The following is a 6,465-nucleotide window of genomic DNA, read 5'->3' as shown; positions in this document are numbered from 1 at the left end:
GCATCCCAATAGAAGACTGAACGCTTTAGGACTGAAGGCCACTTTTTAGAGTACACAGCTTTGTTTATAAGGCCCAAGTACATATTTTTCTGTCCCGAAGCCTTGTTTTGACTGTCCAAATACTCCTTTTCGCGTCCCAACCCTTCTTTTTTGTGAACAAATCCTCATTTTGATGGTCCAAAGCTTTATTTATAAACTCCAGAGCCCCATTTCAGGCTCCACAACCTTGTTTCTAAACTCAAATTTTGAGGCTCCGAACCTCAGTTTTAGGGCCCAATGCCTCATTTTCGGGGTCCAAAAATCGTTTCCACAATCCACCCCTTCATTTTTAGGGTCCTGAAGCCTCATTGCAAGGGCCCAAATACCCATTTTCAAAGTCCAAACCTTCCTTTTACAGCACAAACCCCACCGTTAGAGCCCCAAGCCTCATTCTTTACCTTCCAAAGCCTCCTTTTCAGGGAAGAGAGCCTCCTTTCCAGGGACCATAGGCTCAGTTTTAGGATCCAGTCTGCAACTAGGGAGAGCCCAAGGCCTCATTTTGAGGGTCCAAATATTCAATTGGAGGGCCCAAAGCCTCATTTTAGAGGCCAAGCTCCTCATCTGGGGTGCAAGGCATCTCTTGTTTAACGCACAACCCCTCATTTGGAGCTTCCAAAGACCCATTTCTAGGGTGCAAAGCCCTCGTTTTTGGTACTGAAGCATCCCTTGAAGGCACAAAACCTAATGCAGGGTTCAAAGCCTCAGTTTCATTTCCAAAGCCCCACTCTTAGGGCCCAAACCCTCCATTGGAGAGTCCAAAGGCCTCTTTTAACAGCTGAGGGCCTCCCCTGGAGTGACCCAAGCCCTCTCTTTGGGACCAAAGCCTCATGTCTTGGGGCCCTATCGACACCAATAGGTTCCCCTCCTTTGCAGAGCCCAAAGGGTCACGTGTAGCATCTCCCCCACCATTTTTAGTGCCCAAAGCCTCATCTGGAGGGCCAAAGTCCTCATTGTTCTGGTCCAAACCTTTTGGCCTTTTATGACCCATAGCTGTTCTTTAGGGCCCACAGTTTCACTTGGAGGGTTTAAACCCTCAGCTTTAAGGCACAAAGCCACGCTTTTAGGCTCCAAAGTTACACTTACAGGGCAGAAAGCCTCGTTTTCCCTTCCCAAAGTCTTAGTTTTGGCTTCCAGAGCCCCATTTCAGGCTCCAAACCCTCATTTTGAGGGTCCACGGGCTCCCTTGCAGTTGGCAAAGTCTCCTTTTTAGAGCCCAAGGCCACTTTTTTAGTTGCTGAACTCCCATTTTCAGTCTCCAAAGCCTCATTTTTAGGATCCAGCCAGTCGTTTTCAGGGTCCAAGCCACATCCTGAGTTTCCAAACCCTCATTTTTATGCTCCAAACCCTTCTCTTAGGGCCCAAAGCCTCATTTTGAAGGCCAGTCCCTTGTTGCGACACAGACAGGACTGTCGGGGGATGCAATGGGTCTACGGAATGCCTGACAGTTCGAGAACAGTGTGACCTTGAGCAGCTTGTAGTGTATCCTTGAAAGTCTGGGAAGATCCGAGAAGAGCGGTACAAAAACAAGATAGCAATAAGAAGAACCGTCCTGATGAACTCACCAATCATGAATTGTTAGTTACTAACTAAACCAATCATATACTAACACATACTCCGAAGTAGGGGATAAAAAGGTGTGTTAGAACAACAAAGGAGCCATTTTGCATGATCTGTTACTTGTCGTGTCCGTCTCTACCGCGACACAGGACCACCAACGGGCCTGGGTAGGAACCCCAAGGCCCATCAGGAGGTCGTGAGGGGACAAGAGAATAAACGCACAGAACAAGGCGCAGCCTTCAACAGCGCCCACCTATGGGACTCACAGAAGGCATGAGTACAGCTTTGCAGAGCTGGACCAGCCCCTCCAATAGCCCAGCCAACAAAGCTTTCTAAACAAGGCAGAAACATTGACTCCTTTTCTCGTCCCTACTTAAGATTCCCTGTAGAACTGGGTCTTGGCCTGACCGAGGCTGTAGGAGGGAGGAAGATGAGGGAAAACTTTGCAGGGAAAACACCCAGACACAGTATGGCCTGGCATCAATAAATGTAGGCACAAGCAAGCCCTTGGGAGCAAACTCTTTATTCTCTGCCTGGGGGCTCTGTGGCCCTGGAGCCGCACACCTCCTCAGGACATCCTCCACAAGGCTCCCAGCTACCGCCCTCTTCAACGACTCGGGCTGCACGGGCTCCTCCGGGAGAAGCTTTAAACGCACTGGTCTGTGCCGTGCTCCTGCCTGGGTAGGGCGCTTGGGACCCGCTGGAGGCATGGGCTCTCTTGGAAACTGGGGGCCCGTGGAGGGAACGGTGTCTGCGGTGCTCCCTGGCCAGAATATATGCAGAGTTTCCAATGCAGGCACTGAAGACCTTGCTGTGGCTCCTTGCTGTGCTGAGCCCAACCGAGTTTTTAAGAGTAGATTTTTAGTGTGAGCAAAAGTGTGATTATTTTATTTTGTAATTTATGTAAATAAAGTGGGTTTGGTTTGTTTGTTTTTTTTTTTTTAAATAAGACTCTTCCAGAGCTCAGGTCAGACTGAACCTGAGGGAAAGGGGCAGACCCTCGCAGAGGGCAGAGCCACATCATGATAGGGGGGCCAGCAGGATCAGGGGGCCATGCGACACCCCCTGCTCACGTCCTGCCGGCTCCAGGAAGATGGTTGCACAAAGGACTCGGGGCGCAGCTCCAGGGACAGGGGTTTGGTGACCTGGCTCCAGCGCCTCTGGGGCCAGGGGCTAGGAGCTGTCGGGGGCTTCAGGGCTGTCGGGGGCTTCGGGACTGGGGGCTGCAGCCCTCCGCTTCAGAGGGACGATGCAGACGCTGTTCTTGGCCTCTTTGACTCTCCACCACCGGCCAAGCCTGCAGATGAGAGAGATGGGGGCTACCCTCCCCCGAGCCCTTGGAGGAGCAGGGCGGGGCTGTGCCCCTGGGCAGCACCAGGGAGGGGGGACAGTACCGGTGCTCCTGTCCAAGGCCAGCCACCAGGAAGTCACCGGCTGCAGAGAACTTGAGGCTGTTCACAAAACCCACCTGGAGGGGACAGGGCAGGGTGAGGGGCTCTGGCAGCCTCCTCCTGCCGCCCAGGGAGGGGAGCCCCTGCCCAGAGATGCCCCAAGCCCAGCTCCAATCCCCCACCTCCCCATCCATACCAACGGGATGTCCCAGAGGGGCTCCAGCTTCCGAAATCCCTCACCGCACTTCCAGAGCTTCACGCTGGCGCTGTGGGAGCCTGGGGCAGAGAGAGAAGACTGCCATGCACTCCCACCCAGGTAAGGGAGCAGGACGCCCCCCTCTCCACACCCCCACTCCAAAGCAGCTGCCACACACCTGTAGCCAGGAGGTCCCTGTTGCGCAGGGCGGCCACTGCTGAGATCCAGTATGGCTGCTGCAGGCCCTGGGCATCCTGCATGCCATGTGCCTGCCGGGCCAGTGCCAGCGGCTTCTTTTTCGTTAGCCCCCACAGGGCTAGGGACCTGCCAGGGAGGGAAGGGGCGAGGGGGCCGAGGGGGGCACCGCCTGCGCACCCCAGGCACCACCCCGGCCCTGTGCTCACCCGTCATCGGCGCCTGACACCATGTGCTCCTCACTGATGAGCTGGATACAATCGATGGAGCCCCTGTGAAGAGAAGGGGCAACTGCCATCAGTTATGAGCATGCTTTGGGATCCTATTTAGGAGACAAGGGCTCACCGGGGCATCAGCATCCCCACAGTGCCGGCAGGCTCCTAGTGATGCTTGGCACCTGCACACCGCTGCCCCAGCCTGACCCCCCTGCCTGCAGCCCCCTCTCCCGCCCCAGACCTACTGGTGCCCGTAAAACACAAGCTGCGACTCCTCCGGGATCTTCCAGAGCCGCACGGTACCGTCCCGGCCCCCTGCCGTCACACAGCACTCCCGGCTCAGGCTGTCCAGCCCCGTGATGACATCCTGGTGCCCGAACCTGGAGAAGGAGATGGCAAAGTGCTGTGGCAAGCAGGGCCCTCTGCTACCACAACTCCCCCGGGCCTGCTGGCTCTTGTGACTTCTGACATCCCCAGGCAGGAGTGGCTGCGCAGCTTGCGGTGCGGGCAGGAGGCAGAGCTGCCCTTCCTGCTGGGGACGTGGAGGGGAGGATGCTGCTGGAGTCAGAGCATTGGTGGCTTTGTAGCTCCCGAGCTCGGCCACGTCAGCCCAAAGCAGCACAGGATCCTTGGACGGTGGGAGGCAGAAAAAGGGATTCGCCCCGGCGTGGCCCCGCAGAGGGGAGGGAAGGCTTCACTTTCAACTTTGGCTTCGGCTTTGGCGTGGCCTTCTCCTTCCCTCTGTTTCAACAGCCCAGCAGAGCAGCTGGTGCTTTGTGGCAAAGATGAAGCGCGTGGACAGGCGTTGTCCTAGAGCACTGGAAAGAGTGGCTGTCCTGCCACTCTCCGGAGGCTGCCGGGTCCTCCTCCAGCTGAGGTGTCTCCTTTCCTGTTAGACCTCAGGAAGAGGAGATACCCCAGCCTGCAGAGCATCCTAGGGCTGGGGCTCCAGCGTTGTCTCTGCCTGAGCAGAGTCCTCGCTGGGGACCGAGTGTGACCTCATCCGTGCCCTCGTCATCTGTAAACTCAGCCGTGGTAGGTTAAACCTCGACTTCAGCCTTCCTCGTCCCAGGATGAGGAGTGTCTGAGTTGCCAGGGAGGAGACCAAGGGGCTGGTGTCTTTGCTTGGGCCTTGAAGGACTGTGGGGACAAAGCAGCAGAGGTGAGGTGACAGCCCCATATCCCTTCCAGGCAGGGCACATTGCACCTCATGATTCCCAGGGCCAGGAGGGAACCAGGGGGCAGATGGCTCAGCTGGAAGCTGCTGGTTAGGAATACGCCCCTCCCGAAACACCCCTCTTCCCACAGATGTGCTGGGAGCAGAGCCCCCCTTGCCCAGGCTGGGGGGGGGAGCTCCATGCCAAGGTCCTTCCTCCTCCCCGCTGCCCTCACTCACTCTCTCTGATGTACTTGTGCTCGTTCTCATGCTCATCCACATCCCGTCCAAGGAGTCCTGGGGGGACACAGCATGTCAGGGACCCACTGGCCATCAGGGACCCACCAGCCAGCCTGTCTGGCCACACAGTTCCCTGGGGAGGGCTGACCCCAGGGTGCAGCATCGGGGAGGGGATGGATGAGCCTCCTGCCAGCCCTACCTGTGCAGGCAGGAGTGGGAGAGAGTGAAGGGGTGCCCCACAGGTCCTGCACTGGGACACAGGGACCCTGGGAGAGAAAGGGACCCTGGGGCTAGGGGCTCACCGATGAACCTGACAGCCTCCAGCCGCAGGGACTCCTGCGGGCTCCGCAGGTAGGTCTGGCTCTTCCACAGGTAGTACGTGGCCCTGCTCCTCTTCCTGGCCAGCTGGAGAGAAGGGTGCAGAGTTGGCACAGAGATGGCCCCCCCGTTGGGCCATCCCTCCACCAAGGACCACCCTTCTTCTCCCCAGCAGGACATTCCCAGCTCTCCGCTCTCCGCATTGGGGTTCGGAGGGAGCAGAGGGCTCCCAGGCAATGCTAGGGTGCCATCCTGGTGGCGGGGTCCCCTTTGGGACCCCGGAGGTGAGGACAGCCTGGAGCAGAGCCTGTTCCAGGAGGGTGCATGCAGCTGTGGGGACACTGCCCTTGGTCCCCTCTGCTGGGCACGGGCAGGGCTTACCCAGGGCAGATCCCAGGGGTGCTCGGGCTATGCTTACCAAGCACTCGCAGATCCTCCATGCCTGCGCCGTCTCGGCCAGTCGCACCAGCTGCCTCCACTTCAGGAACTGGCCAGCGCTGCGGAGGGCTTCCTGGGAGGCCTGGTGAGCAGCACAGATGCTACCACCACCATGGGGGGCACAGGACCCTGTGTCCTCCCTCCTGGTGGGGCTCAGAGCCTGTCCTGGCCCATGCAGGGAAGACGCACCAGCTGGGGACTGATGCTGCCAGCAGGTTCAGCACCCCAGGGGAAGAGGAGGGCAGCCACCCTCTCTGGCTGGAAGCCTGTCGGGGCTTCAGCGTTTCAGCTTTGGTGGCCCCAGGCTGCTGCGGAGCCGTAGTCCAGTCTCTGGGGCTGCAGGGACCCATGCCAGGGGCTGTGTGGAGGGAGCTGGGTGGGAAAGGGACCCACCTCCCCATCCACCAGGCAGCAGGAGGAAAAAGGCAGCAGTGGGCAGGGAGGGGGGCTCTGCCTGTTCCTAGGGACTCAACAAGCTAGACCTCACAGTGCAGTGTCAGCATTGCCCTCCCCAAAGGACCAGTCAGGTTGGGAATCCCACCTTGGCCACACTCTCGTCCTGGTCATGCAGTTGAAAGAGCAGCGGCAGCAGGCTGTCCCACACCACCTTCTTCATCTTCTTCTTTTCAGCACCCACCACGAGCCCCGTTGCAATTTGGAAGAGATGGATGGAGAGCTCCCGCACCGTGTCCAGCTCCTGGGGGAAGAGGGGAGGAGGAC

The 6,465-nt window shown here is 58.2% G+C and overlaps 1 long non-coding RNA gene across 1 annotated transcript; it reads right to left on the bottom strand.

Moving 5' to 3' along the window:
• Window positions 1–2,603: 2,603 nt before the first annotated feature.
• On the bottom strand, window positions 2,604–3,448 carry LOC126037523 (uncharacterized). The gene is made up of 4 exons (XR_007505732.1): window positions 3,362–3,448; window positions 3,184–3,263; window positions 2,991–3,064; window positions 2,604–2,893 (listed from the first exon to the last, which is right to left on the bottom strand). It is a non-coding gene; the product is annotated as an uncharacterized LOC126037523 (long non-coding RNA).
• Between the last annotated feature and the right edge of the window lie 3,017 nt (window positions 3,449–6,465).

The sequence above is a fragment of the Accipiter gentilis genome, unplaced genomic scaffold, assembly GCF_929443795.1.
Source record: "Accipiter gentilis unplaced genomic scaffold, bAccGen1.1, whole genome shotgun sequence".
In the NCBI taxonomy this organism is placed as follows: domain Eukaryota; kingdom Metazoa; phylum Chordata; class Aves; order Accipitriformes; family Accipitridae; genus Astur; species Astur gentilis.
The sequence above is the reverse complement of the archived record's forward strand: the minus strand, read 5'-3'. Positions and strand labels throughout refer to the sequence as shown.